Consider the following 12,628-nt stretch of genomic DNA (forward strand, 5'->3'; position numbering starts at 1 on the left):
CAAGCCACTGCTGTCTCTTGTATATGGGGCTACAGGGTACATGATCTGAGTCACGGCAAGCCACTGCTGTCTCTTGTATATGGGGCTACAGGGTACATGATCTGGGCCACGGCAAGCCACAGCTGTCTTGTATACGGGGCTACAGGGTACATGATCTAAGCCACGGCAAGCCACAAATTTACTGAGAACGATGTTTATCATCTTAAATGTAAAACCCTCTGGTGGAGATATTTATCAGAGCCACATTGCAGGTCTTCAGATGGCTTTCCACTGAGTCATTCTCTCCTGTTGAAGGGCCCTATTTCTCCACCTCTCCATGACTTAGCAGGAAACTATTTCAACAACCACTTGCATTCTAGAAACAGTGGAATAAAGTCTGACCCAGAGTTTGAAGAGAAGAGGGAGGCAGGATGGACAGAAGGAATCTCCAGGGTGAGCTGCCTGGGTTGGGGAAAGCTCATGGGTGGAAGGCTTGCCCAGCAAGCACAAGACTCTGGGTTCTACAAGCAGCTCTGAAGAAAAAAGTACCTGAATCTAAACTGGCTATTTATGCCTTATCAATAGGCTTAATTTTTAATATCCATCCTAAATCGACGATCACATCACTTCATACAAGTGTGCAACATCACACCACTTCATACAGGTGGGCAACATCACACCCACTTTATACAGTGTGCAACATCACACCCACTTCATACAGGTATGCAACATCACACCACTTAGTACAGGTGTACAACATCACACCACTTTATACAGGTATGCAACATCACACCACTTCGTAAAGCTGTACAACATCACACCACTTTGTACAGGTGTACAACATCACACCACTGCATACAGGGTGCAACATCACACCCATTTCATACAGGTGTGCACCACTGCATCCACGGTAGCATGCTCGAGCTCTAACTCAGGGCTACGCATGCTAGATAAGCACTCCACCCAGTCCTCGATTTAGAATCTTCCAGTTCAGTGTGGCCCCTGGACCGGCAGCAACAGCATAAACTGGGCGCTCATGAGAATGCAGATTCCAGGCCCCAACCCAGCACTAAGGAATCAACACGTACATTCTCACCAATTCCTGGGTGATTGTGGACATGGTAGGTCTGGGAGATTCTTCAGAACATCATGTCTATCCACTTTCAAAATCATTAGAAGAAGTCTAAAAGCATCCCCTAGTGTCACAGTGTCACCTCCCTGTCCTCAGAGCTGAACCCCACTCCAGGATGCAAAATGGGCAGACCAGGCCTTCATTTGACCTTGGGATCTGGCCCTGGTCAGGTGGGGAAGCTGACTGGGGAGGTGAGGAGAAGGCAGCACTCCCATGCTCAGAGGAGTGGGAGCCAAGTCAGAGAACCAGGTCAAAGAGGCGGGCAATGACTCGCCCAAGCTCAGTACCCGAGACATCCACAGTCAAGTTCCCTGATCTTCCCAGGCTTGGGGTTGGAAAGTAACGGAAATAATTTTGATTCAGATGTGCACTTTTGAACTACACAAGTGATGGCACTCAGGGCTAGGCGAGCACTTGTGGGAACACACTCTCTCTCAGGGCATGGGAACCCCGGTCTGTGGTGTGAAGAGGTGGAATTGTGGGAACACACTCTCTCTCAGGGCATGGGAACCCCAGTCTGTGGTGTGAAGAGGTGGAATTGTGGGAACACACTCTCAGGACATGGGAACCCCGGTCTGTGGCGTGGAGAGGTGGAATTGGCAGGTCCTCAGACCATCTCTACCGTTCAGATGGGGAAGCCTGTCAGGCAAGAAGGCAGTCGACAGTGTCACCTTCTTCAGGGTCAGAGCACACAGTATCAGGGTTGGGCACACAAAGGTTGGTGCTCCCATCCCAAGCGTGGAGGCCGAGAGTAGCTTGGCACGGGCACTGGCAGAGATGTTTATGGAGGTGGGGAAACTGAAGCCTCCGGAGCTGCCAGGGCTTCTTCTAAAGCCAGGCTCTTTCCCCTCATCTGTTAACAATGTGGTGTTACAGAGGCCTAGGAACTGGCTTTCTTCTAGGGAAATTCCACGTGGGCAGTGAAGCTGGCCCACCCACAAGAGCCCTGAAGCCAAGGGGAACCGCGAGCATGTGTATTTCCTGGCGTTCTTTCCCCTCTGCATGCTGCCACTCCGCTATGACCCAGGCAGAGATGGACTGAGACTCACCCGCCCACCTCCGTTGTGGACAGAACCACGAATAAACTAATTTTCTATTTCTCTATATATTTTCCTTGTAATGTGGGGGACCTTTTGGACCCACAGGTAGGCCTAATGGCAGGATAATAAGTCCTATAGTTCTCTGTAATATGAAAACACAATACAGAAAATTCAGACGTATACAAATGAGTGATGTGGGAATTATCAGCCCCCCAATAAATACTATGTTCTAATTTACACATGCAGTCATTACACATACAGTCATTACACATACAGTCATTACACATGCAGTCATTACAAAAAGAATTCAGCTTGGGCTTTGATGGAAGGCCTCTAGCACACAATATTTTCCACACTTGAAATTGTATAAGCATCCCATGAGGCTCCTGTAGAGTGCAGGATGATGCAGTGGAGCCAGGGAGGTAGGGTTGCCGGAAAAACCCCTGCATGCCCATTTAAATTTGAACTGTAGATAGGCACTGATTTTTCTTTATAAGTATGCCCTCAATACTGCAGGGAGGAAAGTAATACTTGTTCATTCTTTATCTGAAATTCTGATTTAACTAGCATCCTGTGCATCCTGCTTCCTGCGTTGCTAATACGGCCGCCCAGAGTCTCAGAGTCCACATTTCTAAAAAGCTCCTGAACGCAGTCCTGCCACATCTAAAACATTCACCGCCATGAAAATAGAATTTTATGCAACCATGAACTCTACAAGCTTTTAAAAGATCATCTAAAGAGTCAGGCCGGCCATGCCCAGCTTCTAAAAGTGTGTTCTAGAACCAAGTGTCCTCATGCTTGGTAGACAAACAATTCGGTAAAGTGCAAAGGGGACAGGGTCTAGTCTAGCCCATGAAAATCCCACTCTGGATGACAGCTCAACTGGCTTCCACCTCCTGACCTGAAGCTCAAGAAGCAATAACATGCGACCATACGAAGATCATATGGCCCTCACCCTCTGTTCCCGCTCCAGGGTGCTTGGATATGAGAAAACAGCAATTCTGAGAGTCTGAACGATCTGTACTTGGGAAACACTGCGTAGGTGCATTGCAGAACCCTGCAGTCGGCAGAGGGCTGGTCTAGCATGTGCAGCTGGGCAAGGTGGTACATGATGTAATCTTAGCACTTGTAATGGAGGTAGGAGTACAGGACCATCCTCAGCTACATAGTGAGTTCAAGGCCAGCCTAGGCTATAGGAAACCCTGTCTTAACAAACTAACAAAAATGTGTGGATCTAGCATTGAAATCTTAACTTTACCCTTGAGGAAACCAAGGCACAGGGGTGGTCCACTCAAGGTCTGCACCACCAGCACAAAGAGAACAAAGTTACCTCTACAGAGAGGCATCCAATCAGGGTCCAAACCACAAGTGCAAAACAGAAATTGGATAGAGAGCCACGGTCCCCCTCCTCTTCCACTGATACTGGACTGTGCAGAAACATTTGCTGACGTAGGCAGGACTCCTGGTAGCCAGTCACAGTGCTCCTTCAAGGACGCGGTTTCCCCGCCAGTGATGCTAGAAACACAGGACCACTCGTGACCACTGCGACCCTTCTGGATAACAAGTGGGCAAAGTAAAAGCTATCAAATGTCTCAGAACTGAGCCAGGAACTCCATTTGTAATAATGAAGAAAGAACACAGAGCAAGAGGTCAGTGGGTCTAAGCAATTGCTGTCAAGTCTGATGCCCTCCATTGTGGAGAGAACAGACTCCACCAAGTTGGCACACATGCAAACACGCACACACACACACACACACACACACACACACACACAAATAAATAAATAAATAAAAGTAAATAATCAAAAGATGACTCAGAGGTTAAGAGAACTGGTTGCTCTTCCAGAGAGCCTGACTTTAATTCCCAGCAACCACATAATGGCTTACAACCATCTATAATGGGATCTGATGCCCTCTTCTGTCATGCAGGCATACATGCAAACACACACACACACATATAAATGAATAAATAAATAAATGTAAATAATTTTTAAAGAACATATAAAAATTATTCACTAGGGTGTTCAGCATGGTATTGTTTATGAACAGTCTAAATATGTGATGTTAGATGATTGTTAAGTGAAGGTACCTACCTGCCCACTAGGAGTGGAATAATAGTGGTGAAAATCAAGCTAGCATACCTCACTTTTATAATTTACAAAAAATACAGCAAAGAGTACAGCAAAGAGGTTGTCCAGCATGCATGAAGCCCTGGGTCTAACGCCCAACACCAAGAAAGAAAAGGAAAATGAAAAACTTAAAAATGAATAAATAAAATTAATTATACTATTGCTATGGAATATTAGTTTAAGGTGTGTTACATTTGTTTATGCTGTGGAATGTTTGTGTAATGATGCAAAGATGTGTTGCATTCTTTTATGTCGCATTTGTTTAACTCTGTAAAACTGTGTTACTTTGCCTGCCTCAAACACCTGATTGGTGTAATAAAGAGTTGGATGGCCAATAGCGAGGCAGGAGAGAGAGAAATAGATGGGGTTGGCGGGCAGAGAGAATAAATAGGGGAAATCTAGAGAAAAGGGAGGAGAGAAGGAGGAAGAGAGGCGAATGTCAGGGGCCAGCCATGGAGTAAGAAGGAAAGAAAGATACATAGAATAAAGAAAGGCAAAAAGCCCAGAGGCAAAACGTAGTTAAAGAGAAACAGGATGACTTAAGTTAGAAAAGCTGGTGAGGCCAGGCATTCGTAAGTAGGAATAAGTCTCCGTTTATTCAGTTGAGAGCTGGGTGACAGGCCCCCAAGAGTGAAAAAACTAACCACATATCAGCCTATCATTTTAATCTTCTGGCCCATGAGAGTAAGAGTTTATATAGAAGTCCAGTGCTAATCCCAGCACTCAGGAGGCAGAGGCAGGCAATCTCATGAGTTCAAGGCCAACCTGGTCTACAGAGCAAGTTTCAGGACAGCTAGGGCTGTTACACAGAGAAACCCTGTCTCGAAAAAATAAAACCAAACCATAGTAAACCTGAGAACAGTTTTATGTTACGTTTAAAGACTCCTTCATGAGAAAATATTTGTTATAGTATTGAGAAAAAAATCAAAAAGAACAGAAATTGTACATACAGTATGACCATTGTGTGGTGTTTAAAATGCCAGGAAGTGGAGGCCGGAGAGCAGGGCTCTTCCAGAGATCCGAGTTCAGTTCACAGCCCCCACGCCAGGGAGCTCCAGGTCTCTCTCCCCAACTCCAGGTCAGCCGCCTCTGGCCTCTGCAAGCACTTACACTACAATGCACGCACCCACACACCGATATACTTGCATATGCACAGAAACAATAAAATAATCTTTTCTAAAAAAGAGAATGCCAGGAAGAAAACACACCCAAAAGTTAGTAGCGCTCACTTAGGTGCCAGCTAAGGATAATTCTTTGTTGTTGTTGTTTTTAAATCTTTAAAAATTTCCATTTTCCAAATTTCCTATCACAAGCTCCTGTCACCACGAGGAAGGAAAGTCCACCGAGGAGACGAAGCACAAATGCCACCAGGCCACTCCCCAGATTTAACTAGTATTTACGGAGCACTCACAAGAGTCCGGCCCAGCCACAGCCTCTGAGCAGGGACACCGAGGGCCCCACCCTGGAGGCTGGCATGCATGGAATACACATCCTTCGCTTGCTGAGTACTTGGCCCAAATGATAAAGCCATGAGGTTGGAAAGTAACAGACACCATTTGCTTAGCCAATGGAGCACGGTGAAGGAACCCACCACCGTGGGCTTGGCCCCTCATCAGAGTCCTCTACCAGGCTCCATGGCTCAAACCCTTTCTGGAGTCCTCTTGGAAAGCCGGTTTCAGGGAGACATTATAACCAGAAAAAACAAATAACCAAACAGAAAACAGATCAGACAAGGGTGCACACTTTTAACCCCAGGACTTGGGAGGCAGAGGCAGGCGGACCTCTGTGAGACTGAAGCCAGTCTGGTTTACAGAGCAGGCCTGCATAGTGAGACCCATTTCCCATTCCCTAAATCAAGTACTGAGTGCAGGAGGTGCCAAGGCCCTGTGCAGAGCTAACTGCGGAGCACAGAGCTGGGAAAGGACCTAGGGCAAGGAGACTCAGGGTTCTGGGCCTCAGTTTCCTCATCTGCAAAGAGGGTAACCTAAGGACAACATCAGGGTTACTGTAAAGAGGGTAAGCAGCTTCACTCCCCCAAGGAAGGTCTCAGTTTGCTTATCTGTAAAATAGAGTCAACATTTCTTCCTTCCTAAGACTATTTGGATAGTAAACAAAACAATAAAAGCTGAAGGTGAATTGGAAATCAAGAAATAGTGTCTGGGAGTGAAACCCCACTCTCAGCTTCCTGTCTGCACAATTGGGGCTATTGGTTCTGCTCAAATTCTAGTAGACTCTGTCCAGATTCAAGTAGGATCGCAGAAATTCTGCATCTGACTGCATCGGGCTCACCTGCCACTTCTAGGCACAAAGGTTCCATGTCAGTAGGCTGAGCACAAAGCACTCTGACTCAGAGCCACCCACGCTCTGACACTGCTCCCCACCCTATGGTGTACGATGGACATTGGAGTCCATTAGAAAGGCATGCAGGAGCCAAATTCCACTCTTCCTTCTGTCAGGGACACAGACGGGACCCCAGCCCTGGCCCTCAGCCGCCTCGCCTCACCCACCACACCCACTGATTTTCTCTCCCCTACCCTGCAATTGCCCATGTGGTCCCAAGCAGGGCAGGAGCAAGGGGACACATCTCAAGAGGAGGGGGAGGGGAAGCGGGCAGCAGCAGGAACTGAGCCGGCCTGTGGTCTCCGACTTCACAAACCGCACCAGGCTGTAACATGACACAGGCTCATTCAGCCGAAAGGGAGGAGGTATTTTTACTTAACATCCTTCAGCTGCCTAAACATCGCCCGCCCTCCCCACCACTGCCACGCATAGCATAACTCCTGGGACCCACTTTTCTCTGCTTCAGCTCACATTTTCTTAGGAGGTACCAGGGGGGACTCACTTTTCCCAGCCTTTGAGGATGTCTAAGAGTTTGACAAATAGTAGAGAGGAAGGACCAGTTCTGGCCGGGTGCCCAGCTAACGAAAGACCTTGTCTGCGTCCAGGAGCCTTAATTTCCTAAAATAGATGGGAGACTGGTCTGCACCCTGGGGACCTGGTGATGGTAAAGAACACATGTGTTTATAAATAACCCGAGGCCCCTCCAGTCTTCCCTGGGCTGTGCATACCAAGTCCCCAGCACCACGTAAGTGTCTGGTGCACAGCAGCACACCTGTACCTCCAGTGTCCCCAGCACCACGTAAGTGTCAGGTGCACAGCAGCACACCTGTACCTCCAGTGTCCCCAGCACCACGTAAGTGCCAGGTGCACAGCAGCACACCTGTACCTCCAGTGTCCCCAGCACCACGTAAGTGCCAGGTGCACAGCAGCACACCTGTACCTCCAGTGTCCCCAGCACCACGTAAGTGTCTGGTGCACAGCAGCACACCTGTACCTCCAGGGTCCCCAGCACCATGTAAGTGTCAGGTGCACAGCAGCACACCTGTACCTCCAGTGTCCCCAGTACCACGTAAGTGTCTGGTGCACAGCAGCACACCTGTACCTCCAGGGTCCCCAGCACCACGTAAGTGTCTGGTGCACAGCAGCACACCTGTACCTCCAGTGTCCCCCAGCACCACGTAAGTGTCTGGTGCACAGCAGCACACCTGTACCTCCAGTATTGGCCGTGGAGAGAACAGGGACAGGTGGGTCCCGGAAGCTCATTGGCTGGTCAGGCTAGCTGAATTGTTGAGCTCCAAATTCACTGAGACTCTCTCTCAAAAACAAAACAAAACAAAACAAAACAAAAAAAAAACCAGTGGAGGGGCTGGTGAGGTGGTTGAGCAGAGCGAGGACTCCTACACATGCCTGATGAACTGAGTTTGGCCCCTGGACCCCAGGTAAAGGTAGAAGGGAAGACTGAGTCTGCAAAGTTGTTCTCAGACCACCAGCATGCTCACCCCCCCCCACACACATCACACATATACACCATCACATGTGCATCCCAGAATGCTCACCTCCCCACACACACCATCACATGTACACCCCAGCAAGCTCACTCACACATACACCATCACATGTGCACCCAAGCATGCTCCCTCACACATACACACACCACATGTGCACGCTATCATGCTCACCCACACATACATATACCACCACATGTGCACTCCAGCACATGTATTTCATGTTATTTCAGCTAGCCAGATAATCTTCAACACTTCAAAGACCTAGAGAATATGGCATTTCAAATGTTTTAAAAACTTAAACTTTTCTCAACAGTGAGACATGTCTGCTTCTGATAGCACCAATTGCTTCAGAGAGGTTGATGGACATTGAAGAAACTCATTATGGAATTTGCCTTCAATATGACAAGGCTAGACATTTGGGAAAGAAACTGCTCCTGCCTAGACTGTTTAATGGTATGTTGCATGAACTGGGCATGCAGGACACACAGAAAAAAATGACTGCTAAACTTTCCAAAAGATGGGATGGTCCTTCAGGGTTCCTGCTTCACAGAGTAAACTGCCAGACATTCTGCAGGACACAGAAGAAAGCAACTAATAATCTTTGCTATGACAAGGCAGAACAGATCTTCAAATTTCCTGCTTCATGGAAAAGTCTGTTGGATACTATGAACCTGTAGGCTGAAGATGGATGCCCCAATGTTACAAAAGAACTTTGGAAGTTGCTTACAGTGCACTTCTGTTTATTTAGGCAATATTATATCTTTCTGGGGTCTTTGGTGGAGTTAAAGACAGATAGTTATAGTTTTCCTTAGTTATGATAAAAGATAAATTAGATACAAAACTTTAGACTCATACAAAATATTATAACTATAATTCTTGCTTGATAATTGTTTTGTATATGTAATTTTAATATGTTATAGTTAAAGTCTTTCTTTTTAATTAGACAGGAAAGGGGAGATGATGTGGAATGTCCTTCTGTATATGTATTGCTTTATTGGTTGCTGAATAAAGCTGTTTCAGTCAATGGGTTAGCAGTATAAAACCAAGTGGGAAATCTGAACAGAGATATAGAGAGAAAGTAGGGGGAGTCAAAGAGATGCCATGTAGCTGCCAAAGGAGAAAGATGCCAGTCAGAACCTTACCCAGTAAACTACAGCCTCATAGCGATATAAAGATTAATAGAAATGGGTTAATTCAAGATGTAAGAGCTAGCTAGAAATATGGCTGAGTCATTGATCAAACAGAGTTGTAACTGATAGAGTTTCTGTGTGATTATTCGGGTCTCCACTTACATACACAGACATATAAAAAGAACTGAGAATGCGGCCCCAGGCCTAAGCTAGCACTTGTAATTTCTCTTACATCTCTCTCCCTGTAACCTATCATTTCTGGTCAGCAAATATTCCAGAGCTATGGGCGCAGACCAGAAGAGTTTTTTTGAAGGAAGCCAAAAAGCAGTGTTTGAGCAAAGCGCTCCAGGCCAGAATGATAATATCTTTATGGCTAAACACAGGTCATCTAGGAGCCAAAAGCCCACATGGAATCAGGAGGAGGGACAGGAGGAGGGAACTGCTGGCCCCAGAGCGCTAGGAGACAGGGAGTGCTCCCTCCCAAGCACAGTGCTTGCTGTGACAGTCTAGGTCAGTGCACAGACCACTGTCCACCTCGAGGGAAAGAGGAGGGCAATCAAGACAAAAGAGCCTACGTGACTGTCCCTCAGTTTGAACCTAAAGCAATAGTCTATTATTTTTTAAAGCTATTTTTAAAGAAGAAAACCAGCAACACTGAGACACTGATAACGGTAAGTAGCTGCATCCCATCTGTCTTCAGATAAAATTTACCTAAGTTTACAGGACCTGCTGTTGGCCATCCCAGCAGGCACTGCTGTGGTTTGGACCTGCCTGCTGACCTTGAGAAGACCTCCTCAGGGCCCCCCAACCTCTGACACCGCACTTCCTCCTCAGCAACTGGTTCCATGAGTTCACGGTCACTGCAGTCACTGCATGGGTCACAAACCTTTCCCAGCATCTTACTGCCTGTGAAGCAAAGTCTAGTTTACCCAGCTCCATCTCCACTCACAACCTGACTCCAGCACTCCAACCTCGCCCCATCCTCCAGTCCAGCCATGTAGAACGCTCAGAAAACCTCAGTGCCTTTTCTCAAGTTGCCCCCGTGCCATGGAACAGCTCTTGCCCTGATCCCTCTTCTGGCAAACTATTACTCATCTTTAAGGCCTGGCTCACCCAGACAGAATTAGTCACCCCCTCTTACTAGGTCTAGATAGGAAGTATAAAGAGTGCTCTCTTCCTTGGGGCTCCTGGACCCCTCCGTCCGTGGTCAGGTCCCAGAACACAAAGCAGAGAATGCTGCGTCGGGTTAGGAGGGAGGAAACAGACTGACAGGCAAGCCTGCCTGCTTCCCCTGGCTCTTGCAAGTCCATAATAAAAAAGACTACGGAAAATTCTGGAGTAAATTCCTCCCTTGGTTCACAAGGAAACCTTTGCTGCTGGGTAATTTACACACATGCCAAACCAAGCTCCCTCAGCTGTTTATGATTTCCCTGGCATTTATAAATAGGGAAGCCCAAGAAAGGAAAACAGTTTCAAAGAAGCTGGAAGCGCTCTCCCATCCTTCTTCCTCTTCCCTTTAAAGTCTCCCACGGAATACTAATAAGCACCCATAACTGTATGGGGCAGGGTGGCACTGCACAGAACACCCGAGTGCAAGGTCCCACAAAAGGAGTCAGGAAGAGAAGGCTGGAACTGGGCCCATGCCCACAGGCTGCTCCTTCTGCAAAGGCTTCTGTCCCCATGAACGCCAGGAGGAACTCCTGGATCCGTTAAAAGATTCCTCTCTGCTCTACGGAGGCTGTGAGAATGGAATGGCATAAACGGGTGGGTGTCTGGGCTGAGGACCTATAGTCGGATCTCCTGCTTGCCCAACCCCAGCTCTCAGGCCTGGGGCTTACCCCCGCAGGTCTGGCAAGTGTTGGACCACGGGGAAGTTGCTATAATAAAGCCGGGGGAAGGCAGACCTGAAAACTGATGGAGGCTTCTAATCACTCAAAAAGGCGTCGACGGTCAGCCAGAAGTTTCTTCTCCAGGCCAGAAGGGACCGCAACACTGCAAGGCAGGAAAGAAAACAGCTAAATACCTTCGTGAAGATGTCAGGCGCGTACAAAGAGGAACTTTCTAACAGTTTTGGGCCCTGAAGGGGGAAGGTATTGCTCAGGAGTGAAGGCTCCGCTGCGTGGACTCCTTATTCGGCCACTGTTCAAGCCATGCGTGGGCAGTCACCTGCACTAGGGGTCAGACACCCCCCAAAGCACCCGCGGGGCGGTGTCGTTGTGAGGTCCGGTGCCTGCAGCACTGCGGATCTAGGCGTGGCGGAATGGACCGCTCCTCTTCACCTCTATGTCCACCCTTCTCGGTCACTTGAAGAGAGGCAAGGTGAGCAAGCACGTCCTTCCCCCCGCGATGCCCGCGCGTGGACCGAGCTCGGATGGGCACCGGAGGGAGAGGAGATTCAGCTCGGTCCACCCCGAAAGCCCGGGATCCGGGCGGCCCGCCTCCCTACCTGCTGCGGCGGCGCTGGAGACGGCGTCTGCTCGGTCCAGCTGTGTGCTCAGCTGGTTCCTGGAGTCTGGGCGGGGTGCGCTGCGCTAGCGGCCGGGTGGGCAGGGCGCGCACGGGAGCCGCCCTCGAGGCGGGGCAGGCTGCGGGGAGGAGCGCAGTTGGGAGGAGGAAGACTGGCTTCAGGCTAGCATCCATCCTCTGTCCGGCCTGAAGGTGTCAATCAAGCGCTCTGTGGTCACCAGGAGGAAACTGAGGCTGAGAACATGAAGAGCAGTTCCGAAGGGGCCTAAGATAGTGAGGAGGAGACTCAGGAGTTCACCAGAGAGAGGCTGGGGACAGTTACCGGGCGTGGGTAACCTGCGGTGCAAAGCTAAAGCAGTCCCCGAGTACCTTTAGAGGCAAAACCCCCCTCCCCACTGTGAAATAGCTCCTGGCAGGAAGAGAGAGGGGTGATGGGCAGTCCACCAGCAGCTTGCCCTACTGAAGAGAATGAAGCAGAATTTCTTCTCTTCTAACTTCACCCAGAAGTAAGAAAGGAGAAATGCCAAGGCAATAAAATGTGAACCGTGGCTAGGTGTGAGAGTCAGAAGGCCTGGTCTGGAATGCCTGACATTTCCAGCCCAAGGACTCTGGGTAGCACTATAACACATCACTGCACTGACAGTGCAGCCAGTTGTCAAAGGGGCCTCTCATGGTGGGCGGTGACGTGACTCTGCGAGGAAAGAGCTTCTTGGTACAATGGTAGACACTTGTATGAACAGATGTAAAAGCCAATCTTCCCTCAAGGCCCTGGTCGGGAAGGTGAGTGGAAGGGCACTTTGATGCAAGTGTAAGAATTGACTTCGCACCGTATCAGACACCGTTTGAGCATTTATTAAGGCAGGATAACAGGATGCTCCAAGCACGGCTTCCTTTTGGAAGAATTC

General features: G+C 48.6%; 1 protein-coding gene across 1 annotated transcript in view; it reads right to left on the bottom strand.

The window, feature by feature from the left end:
* Positions 1 to 11,782, bottom strand: part of Gsn (gelsolin) — a 58,394-nt gene extending 46,612 nt beyond the window's left edge. The window contains exons 1-2 of the mRNA XM_048432237.3: positions 11,704 to 11,782; positions 11,162 to 11,249 (exon numbers count right to left, since the gene is read on the bottom strand). The gene's annotated coding sequence lies outside the window, so the exon portion shown is untranslated. The remainder of the gene's footprint in view (positions 1 to 11,161; positions 11,250 to 11,703) is intronic.
* Between the last annotated feature and the right edge of the window lie 846 nt (positions 11,783 to 12,628).

This window comes from Myodes glareolus, chromosome 21, assembly GCF_982192425.1.
Source record: "Myodes glareolus chromosome 21, mMyoGla1.1, whole genome shotgun sequence".
NCBI lineage: Eukaryota > Metazoa > Chordata > Mammalia > Rodentia > Cricetidae > Myodes > Myodes glareolus.